Genomic DNA, 10336 nt, shown 5'->3' on the forward strand with positions numbered 1-10336 from the left:
CTTAACATTGAGAAGTAATCATACATTGGTGAGTGAGTTTAATTAGACAAAAACTTAGTCTGAGTCTCTGAGGGAACGAACTAGAAAATATTCTATATTACTTGCGAACGCGTATACTTGCATGAATATTAGTGCGTGATTTCGCCCTAACAAGTTTTTGGCGCCGCTGCCGGGGACTCGGCGTATTTGTTTAGTTTATGTACTTACCATCATTGGTCATTAGGACTCAGTGATTAGGACATAGTAGTTACTTACTCTTTTCGGTTGTGTTTCAGGTACTTTAGCAAGCGTTTATGCAAACTCGTTCTCGTGCTCGCAAGAGGACCTCAGATACAGCTGAAGAGAAAGACGAAGTTCTTGATACTCCGGAGAAGTTAGATTTTGAGGATTCGGATTCAGGAACTGAGCAGAAAGAACCAGTAAACATGGGAGATCGTATTGTTCAAGCTGATCCAGCTCTTATGGATTTTTCTCGGCCTAAAATTGATGACATTCAGTCAAGCATCCTTCATCCGGCTATTCAAGCTAACACCTTTGAAATCAAGCCGGGCACTATTCAGATGGTGCAGAATTCTGTTTCTTTTGGAGGAGCGGCAACTGAAGACCCCAACATGCACATAAGGAATTTTGTCGAGATCTGCAGCACTTTTAAGTATAATGGCGTGACTGATGAGGCTATCAAGTTGAGGCTTTTCCCATTCTCACTGAGGGATAAGGCTAAAGACTGGTTACATTCTGAACCAGCCGGGTCCATCACTACGTGGCAAGATCTTGCGCAAAAGTTTCTGGTGAAGTTTTATCCAATGGCAAAGACTGCTGCTATGAGGAGTGCTCTTACTCAGTTTGCGCAGCAACCTACAGAATCTATGTGCGAGGCTTGAGAACGCTACAAGGAAATGTTGAGAAAATGTCCACATCATGGAATGCCGGATTGGATGGTAATCACTGGTTTTTATAATGGTTTGGGGGCCCAATCTCGGCCCATGCTCGATGCAGCAGCTGGAGGCGCCTTATGGGCTAAAAGCTATACTGAGGCGTACAATCTTATCGAGACGATGGCTGCAAATGAGCATCAAAACCCAACTCAGAGGATGACGTCAGGCAAGGTAGCAGGTATTCTGGAAGTTGATGCAGCCACCGCTATTGCAGCCCAGCTCCAAGCGCTATCAATGAAGGTTGATTCTTTGACTACGTATGGAGTTAATCAAATAGCTATGGTTTGTGAGCTTTGTGCAGGTTCTCATGCTACGGATCAGTGTTCTCTTGTCAATGAATCTGTTCAGTATGTGAATAATTATCAGCGACAACAGCAGCCTGTGCCAGCAACCTATCATCCTAACAACAGAAATCATCCAAATTTCAGCTGGGGAAATAATCAGAATGCTATTCAGCCACCATATCAGCAAGGAGTGAGTAAACAGTTTAACCCACCTGGATTCCAGTAACCACAGCAGTATGCTACAAGACAATCATATCCTCAACAGGGAAGTGCAGCTGCACCTACTAGTGCTGATTTTGAGGAACTTTAGCTGTTGTGCAAGAGTCAGGCGGTTTCTATCAAGACCTTGGAAAATCAAATCGGTCAATTAGCCAATGCAGTGCTCAATCGTCAACCTGGCACTCTTCCCAGTGACACGGAAGTACCAGGCAGGAAGGAAGCTAAAGAGCAAGTCAAGGCTATTACCTTAAGGTCTGGAAAAGTAGCTGATGCTGAAAAGGCAAAAGAAGTCGAAGCTGAAGTTAGAGATGAAGAATCTAAGCAAAAGGAGAAAGTGGCGGAACCAAAGAAGACTACTGTTGAACACACTCTGCCTGAGGCTAATACAGGGGAGAAACAGCTCTATCCTCCACCACCTTTTCCTAAGAGATTGCAGCAACAAAAGCTGGATAGACAGTTCGGGAAGTTTCTGGAGGTGTTCAAGAAACTTCACATCAATATACCTTTCGCTGAGGCTCTGGAACAAATGCCTAGTTATGCGAAGTTTATGAAGACTATTCTTTCAAGGAAGGTGAAACTGGATGACCTTGAAACCGTTGCTCTCACGGAAGAATGCAGCGCTGTTCTGCAGCAAAAGTTACCACCAAAACTGAAAGATCCAGGAAGCTTCACCATTCCTTGCACCATTGGCAATCTAACTTTTGACAAGTGCCTTTGTGATTTGGGAGCAAGCATTAATCTGATGCCGTTGTCGATCTTTAAAAAGCTGGATCTGCCTGATCCAAAACCCACATACATGTCGCTACAATTGGCTGACCGTTCCATTACTTACCCAAGGGGCATAGTTGAGGATGTGCTCGTCAAGGTGGATAAGCTCTTCTTTCCTGCTGATTTTGTTATTCTGGATTTTGAGGAAGATAAGAAGATTCCCATAATCTTGGGGAGGCCTTTCTTGGCTACTGGCCGTACCTTGATAGATGTGCAAAAAGGGGAACTTACTATGCGGGTCCAAGATCAGGATGTGACCTTCAACGTATTCAAGGCAATGAAATTCCCTACAGAAGATGAGGAGTGCTTAAAATTGGATGTGATTGATTCTGCGGTTACTTCGGAACTCGATCACATGCTAATGTCTGATGCATTGGAAAAGGCCTTAGTGGGGGAATTTGACAGTGATGATGAAGATAGCAAGGAGCAATTACAATATCTGAACGCTTCTCCATGGAAGCGAAAGCTCGACATACCATTTGAATCTCTTGGTACTTCTGACCTTAAGAATGCTGAAGGGAAGCTCAAACCATCAATAGAGGAAGCACCTATCTTGGAGCTCAAACCATTACCTGAACACTTGAGGTATGCTTTTTTAGGTGATTCATCTACGTTACCTGTTATTATTTCAGCTGACCTTTCAAGTAGTGAGGAAGACAAGCTCTTAAGGATTTTGAGAGAATTCAAATCGGCTATAGGATGGACCATAGTAGACATCAAGGGGATAAGTCCTTCATATTGTATGTATAAAATTCTGTTAGAGGAAGGTAGTAAGCCAACTGTGGAACAGTAGCGAAGACTGAACCCGATCATGAAGGAGGTGGTGAAGAAAGAAATTCTGAAATGGCTAGATGCAGGCATCATTTATCCTATTTCTGACAGCTCGTGGGTGAGCCCCGTGCAATGTGTACCTAAGAAAGGAGGTATCACTGTGGTCGTAAATGAAAAGAATGAGCTCATCCCTACTCGAACAGTTACAGGATGGAGAGTATGCATGGATTATAGAAAATTGAACAAAGCCACAAGGAAGAATCACTTCCCTCTCCCATTCATTGATCAAATGCTTGACAGATTGGCGGGACATGAGTATTTTTGTCTGCTGGATGGTTATTCCGGGTATAATCAGATTTGTATTGCACCAGAGGATCAGGAAAAGACTACCTTCACTTGTCCATTTGGCACATTTGCTTTTCGAAGAGTTTCGTTTGGGTTATGTGGCGCCCCGGCCACCTTTCAGAGATGTATGATGGCTATATTCTCTGACATGATTGGAAATAACGTCGAAGTGTTCATGGATGACTTCTCCGTCTTTGGACACTCATATGATGAATGTTTGAATAATCTGCGCGCCGTACTCAAAAGATGCGTGGAAACTAATTTGGTGCTTAATTGGGAGAAATGTCATTTTATGGTGCGTGAAGGCATTATCCTTGGGCATAAGGTCTCTAGCAAAGGTCTGGAGGTGGACAAGGCCAAGGTGGGAGTCATTGAAAATCTTCCCCCACCTAATTCGGTGAAAGGAATCCGTAGTTTTCTCGGTCATGCGGGTTTTTATCGGCGATTCATCAAGGACTTTTCAAAGATATCTAAGCCGTTGTGCAATTTACTTGAGAAAGATGTGCCTTTTAAATTTGATGATGAATGTTTGGCAGCATTCGAGACTCTCAAGGGGAGTTTGATCACGACACCAGTTATTACAGCACCAGATTGGACAGAACCGTTTGAGATGATGTGTGATGCGAGTGACTATGCGGTAGGTGCAGTTCTGGGACAGCGCAAGAAAAATCTCTTCCATGTGGTCTACTATGCGAGTAAGACTTTAAATGGGGCCCAATTGAACTACACCACTACTGAGAAGGAGCTTTTGGCTATAGTCTTTGGCTTTGAGAAATTTTGATCTTATCTGCTTGGTACGAAAGTAACAGTATTCACTGATCATGCAGCTATTCGCTATCTGGTTTCTAAGAAGGATTCGAAGCCGAGACTCATTCGTTGGGTGCTTTTACTTCAGGAATTTGAGTTAGAGATCAAAGATAGAAAAAGTACTGAGAATCAAGTAGCTGACCATCTCTCTAGGTTGGAGAATCCCGATTCTACTTCACAAGATAGGACGTTAATCAATGAATCTTTTCCGGATGAGCAGTTGTTTGCAATTCAGGAGGAAGAACCATGGTTTGCAGATATTGTAAACTATCTTGTCAGCAATATAATGCCGCTTAATTGACATCCGCTCAGAAGAAGAAGTTTCTGCATGAGGTGAAGTGGTATATGTGGGATGAACCATATTTGTTTAGACAGGGAGCTGATCAGATCATCAGGAGATGTATCCCGTTCTGTGAGACGGAGGGGATATTACGAGACTTGCCATTCCACGGTTTATGGTGGACACTATGGAGGTGAGAAGACGGCAGCTCGTATTCTGCAAGCAGGTTTTTTTCTGGCCTACTTTGTTCAAGGATGCTCATCAGTTTGTTTTAAGGTGTGATCGTTGCCAAAGAGTGGGAAATTTGTCAAGGAAGGATGATGTAACGACCGAGGAATTACGCTTGTATTATGTTATAATATAATAAATTATGTGTTATTATGTGATTAAATGTGTTAAGTCGTTGAACCCTAACTGCTATGTGTTATGTGTTGGTTGTTTTGATCCAAACGTGTTTTGGATATTTATTGAGCGTTTTATCGTCAATTATATTATTATATCAAAACCCGTACAGCTCAAACAGTATTTTAAAAGCCCATATTTCAAACAAAATCATTGGCTCTGTTTTATTAAAAATGCCCTATACCGTATCGCTATTCTGAACCCTAGACGTTTTACCAATTGACCTTTTTCGCGAAAAACGACTTTTCCGGACCCCTTCGGGTACCAAAAGCCCCACAAAAAATCACATTTTTATTTTTATATGATCATGAAATTATCATATATCATTTTTCTTTGTATTTTTGTATTTTCACAATTTTTGGGAATTTTTAGTATTTATTTTATATTTATTGGATATTTAAAAATTAAATTTTAATACCCAAAAATTATGAAATTAGGGCCAAATATTTTATTAGGAGTGTAATTAGCCCCTTAATTTTATTTAGGGGTATTATTTTCAGTACTATAAATAGCTGTTTTGTTATTAATTAATTAGTTAATTATTATTAAAAAAATCAGAAAATAAAAAAAATCAGAAAAGGGGAATTAGGGTTTGGTGTTCTTGAGATTCAAGCAGCGATTTGATCGTGATTCCGACCTCCAAATCAGACATGTGAGTACTCAATCGAAAGCTGTTGATCTCTACTTTCGATTTCTGTCATCAATTTCGTGTTTTGTTGCTTCGATTTTCAATTCGATTTTTAGGGTTCTTGAACTAATTTGGGTATTTGCAAATCGTTGTGTTTTGGTTGATGAAAGTTATATGAATCGATTGCCCAGGTTGTGTAGATGATTAACATATTTTTATTTAATTTTTCTATTCCCGGATTAGTGAATCGTGTTTTTGAGTGTTCGACCCTTTTGAATTCGGGTTTTGAGTTCGAGTGATTGTTAGAGAATTTTGTTGTTAGAATCGTGTAGATTGTTAAATTTCCAGTCGATTGGCACCGGTTTTGTGAATTTTAGTTTACGATTTAGCAATCGTTTTTCCGATGAGCTCGCCGGCGATGGAGGCGGCGTTGGCCGGAGAAGGCGAAGCAGGGACGGTGGAAGGCAACTGGGGGCAGGGTCGTCTTTCTGCAGTCACGGGGAAGAGAAACCCTGCAATTCCCGATCGAAACCATGCTGTTTGGGGGGATCGAGGCTCACCGGAATCAAACGCCGGCGTCGGATTCTGGGTTTTTTTGGCCGGTGTTCTTCCCGACCCGTTTGGGTTGGGGACGACCCGGTTGCAACCCGGTTTCGACCCGGGTTTGATCCTTGCAACCCAAAACCTGTTTCTGTTTTGTGTTTTTGATTAAATTAATAATTTATTATATTTTAGTAATTAAAATCAGTTTTAATAATTCTAATAATTAATTAAAAAATTAATTGTATATTCTGAAAAATAGTATTTATAATTTCTGAATTATTTTATTTAATTATAAATTCGAATTTATTTATTTAATTAATTATTTAATTATTTATCTAATTATTTATTAGTTATCTAATTAATTAATAATTAGGTAATTAATTAATAATTAGGTAATTAATTAATAAATAAAGATTAGAAATAATTAAATAATATGATTAATAATTCGATAATTAGTTTTATTACGAGTAATGATTCGATAATTAAATTATTATCCGAGCGTTAGTTATTCGAATAATATTGTAATAATTATTCGTATCGTATAGATAGTTATCAGTAATTAATTAATTAACGAATCGTACGAGTTTCAATAATAATCTAATAGATCGATAATTATGCGGGAGTTGCGAGTGGCTCTGAAGATACGAGTGATTAATCGTTAAGTGATCTATAACTCGAATAATTCGTAGCTATTCGATAAATAGCGTATCAGTTAATTAAGTTGATTGATTATTTGTAAATAATCGATCTAATCGAATAAATATCGATAAGTTATAAATATTATAATAATTGTGATTAATCCTAATAATTAGGGATTAATTATTTTAAATTAGTAAAATATCTCTATTAATTATTTATTAGTTATTTATTTATTAAGTGATTAATTATTTCAATAATTAATCACATAATTTTCAATAAATCGTAACTTCTTCGTTTTAACTCCAAAAATTATAAAAAAATTATTTTGACTTTGATTTTTCTTAAATAATTATGTAAAAATTATTTTAGGATTTAAAGGTTGTAATAATTATTTATAATGAATAAAAATTGAATTATCAGTGTTTAATTCATAACAATTTAACCGTTAGTCCGATTTGAGTGAAACGAAGACCCTAGACTCAGAAAAATGAGACGAATCCAATAAAAATAATTGTAGGTTATAATTCTTCTGAAAAAGAGTGATTGGTGATAATTGATAGTTCGAAGGTCCTAGTAGGGATATAGTTGAGCCGAATAAATCCCGAAAAATTATAATAAAATCAGATACAACTAGTAATGCAGATATAAGCCTAGAATTGATTCTAAAAATAATTATAATCTAGAAATTGATTGTGTGCTTTACGTGTTACGTGTTATATGTGATTATGTGTATAAATGTGTTATGTAAAATATTATATATATATGCGAGTCAGATAGAAACGCATGGGTAGACCGATAAGGTTGCGTGATATCAATTCAAGATACACGTATATAGTAAATTATCTAAACACCTATCTTTCTATGATTTGTTCAGTGTTAGCAAGGCAGAGCAAGCTAGGGTCAGAAGGCAGTAAGTTAAATCAGGTTAAGTACGCGAAAGGCAAGTACCCCTAACTTCACTTATCGTTCAAGTGATGTTCATTTCGAATTATATTATGCAAGTTTTTCCCCTATTCTAAATTCAGAATAGTGATTTATAATTCCTTTCTATCGTATCAATTCTCTTTGATAATTATTGTTCATATACACTGTTACCATTTATCACTTGTTCCATTTCATTTAAATTCTTGATTTACCCAATTTATGGAATTCTTGTTCATATTTCAATTCCTTTACCCTTGTTACATATAGTCGGGTATATCCTGGTGTTAGGATATATCAATAGCATTCCGATTATTCCGGATGCTAAGCCTTGGACTGGATGGTTACTTTACGAGCTGGGTTTTACCCAGGTCATTAATTAATAGGCCATAGTTGCCTGAGTACTCCTAATGTTGGTTGGGTCTATGCAGTTGGTATAGATTCGCACTATATTCTGACTGATCAGCAGATTATAGTGCATATGTTGGTTCTTGTTTCCAGTCTTGTTCATTTGGCACTCGCCATCATTGGCAAATTATTATCATATACAGATACAGATGGTTGTTACAACCAACAGCTTATTTTCTCTTATTTCTCTTTCTCTCTATACCATATATATATACTTTTGCAGGCTTGTTGAGCAATTTTGGCTCATTTCTTTTATTGTCACTCCTATTGTTTTACAGTTAAGGTAGAGAATGAAACCCATCAGGACCCGCGTAGTCAAGAAGCGAGTCAAGCAGCGGGACCCTTTATACCAAGAGCGTTCCTTCCTATTCCCGAAGAGAGTTTTGAAGTGCCAGATCAGGTGTAGCAGGATAAGTAGTAATGTTGGGTTGAATAAAAGTTTTGTGTAGTTTGAATAAAAGATTGTGTAGGGAAACTGTAGATAGAATAAAGTTTTGTAATAAAGAGAGTTCTTGAGACAGGTTTTATTTAGTTGGGTTTGTAATAAAGTGTAGTGCATGATTCTTGTTTTTCAAACTCAAACCTTAAAAGATCCTGAGTAGTGATAGTTCGGGGTAATTATTATATTTATATTCCGCTTGTGCAGGTATAGTTGGTAATTGTTGTTAATAATGCCCCAAATCTATACCCCGGATTTGGAGGGTGTTATAGTTGGTATCAGAGCTTAGTTTGACCTTGGAAACAAGAATGTTAGGATTGAGATAATAGGAAAATAAGATAGGATGAGAGTGGGAGTGTTAGGACTGTTTGTCTATGTGATTAGAAGTTGAGTTATAGGATTGTGATTTGATTGTTTTTGTGTTATTATTTTTATGTATATTGATGGCTTCTTTATCATCATCTACGGAGAGGACCGAGACAGATCCAGTGGATGCACCGGTAATAGCCCCAGTGTCAGAGCAGTTTACCTCCATTGCCACCTGAGCCAGCACCAGAGATACCACTTCCCCCGGAGGTACCAGGTTTTGCAGATTATTTTCCATATGTTGAGCCAGAGATACCAGATATTCCACCATTAGATTTTCCGATGTTTGATATTCCTGATATGGTTGATCTTCCGCAGTGGGAGGATTTAGAGCCTCAGATTCCTATGCCACCAGTTGAGATTCCAGAGATGCCACCGATGGAGCCAGAGGCAGTGCCGCCTGTATATGCGCCTATGGAGCAGCCTGTCTTATTTCCTGCCCCATTAGCCATTTATGCACCTGTTTCCAGGAGTGTATCAGTTTCCTCAGCCGGAGTTTATGGATGAGGTCGTGGTAGATGGACCATTACCTTCTCGAGGTTCCAGCACTGATCTTCAGGAGCATCATACCGTGACTTACCAGCGCTTTCAGGCAAGAGAGGAGAGGATTAGATGGCAGAACCAGTGTAGAGAGATCCTTGGATTGTATGAGACACAGACGGATGGTCCTGTCAGAGCATTACGACCGGATTATATACTGAGAGAGAGACTACATCATATTCACCGGTTAGCTCGCAGCAGCTTACTGATTTGAGACAGCAGGATCTTAGTACGGAGACAGCATATCGCAGAGCATTGGGACTTACCGAGGCAGTGCTAGAGGCAGTGCAGGAGGAGTTGAGCCACGTACCACCAGGATTTTGAGACCAGCATATCGATGAGTGTTGTATTATGTATATTTTGTAGATAGAGGCAGCATAGTATTGTATGACCAGTTTGTATGAGTGTAGCTACTGACTCTGACTGATAGTAGTAGCAGTACGACTGTTATATCATAGGATTTTGTATCAAGCACTGACACCTGTAGCTGGTGTTCTACCTATATATATATATGAGATAATCTTTTGCACGTTTTCTTTATTTTTTCCAGTCATTTAAGCATTTACATTATTCAGTACCATTGCATATTTACAAATGTTGTTTTATTTACGATCTTGTTGTAAAAAAAAAAAAAAAAAAAAAAAAAAAAAAAAAAAAAAAAAATTTTAACATATCATACTGTTTTATTTATTCAGTTATTTAATAAGTTATTTTCTTGAATCGACTGTTTTAATATATGTTTAATATACTGTTATTAAATAAGGTCCATTATTTATTATCAGAAAAATGGCACCTAAGAGAAAAGCGCAGCCCGACTCATCGAATGGAAACACCGAGGGCCAAAACAATAATAGACAGATGGATCAGATGTTTAATCTCATGCAACAGCAGATGTTGATGATGCAACAACAATGCAGCAACAGCACAGCAGTTCCAGCAACAGATGTTACAGCAAGCCGCTCATCCAGGACATCAAATACCACCAGCAGCACCTACGACTACCTTCAAGCAATTTCAGTCGGTGAAGCCACCGGAATTTAT

At 38.3% G+C, this 10336-nt stretch overlaps 1 non-coding gene across 1 annotated transcript; it reads right to left on the reverse strand.

Moving 5' to 3' along the window:
• Positions 1 to 818: 818 nt before the first annotated feature.
• On the reverse strand, positions 819 to 925 carry LOC141662789 (small nucleolar RNA R71). Its single transcript, XR_012550883.1, has one exon. It is a non-coding gene; the product is annotated as a small nucleolar RNA R71 (small nucleolar RNA).
• Positions 926 to 10336: the final 9411 nt, after the last annotated feature.

This window comes from Apium graveolens, chromosome 5 (assembly GCF_009905375.1).
Source record: "Apium graveolens cultivar Ventura chromosome 5, ASM990537v1, whole genome shotgun sequence".
Taxonomy (NCBI): domain Eukaryota; kingdom Viridiplantae; phylum Streptophyta; class Magnoliopsida; order Apiales; family Apiaceae; genus Apium; species Apium graveolens.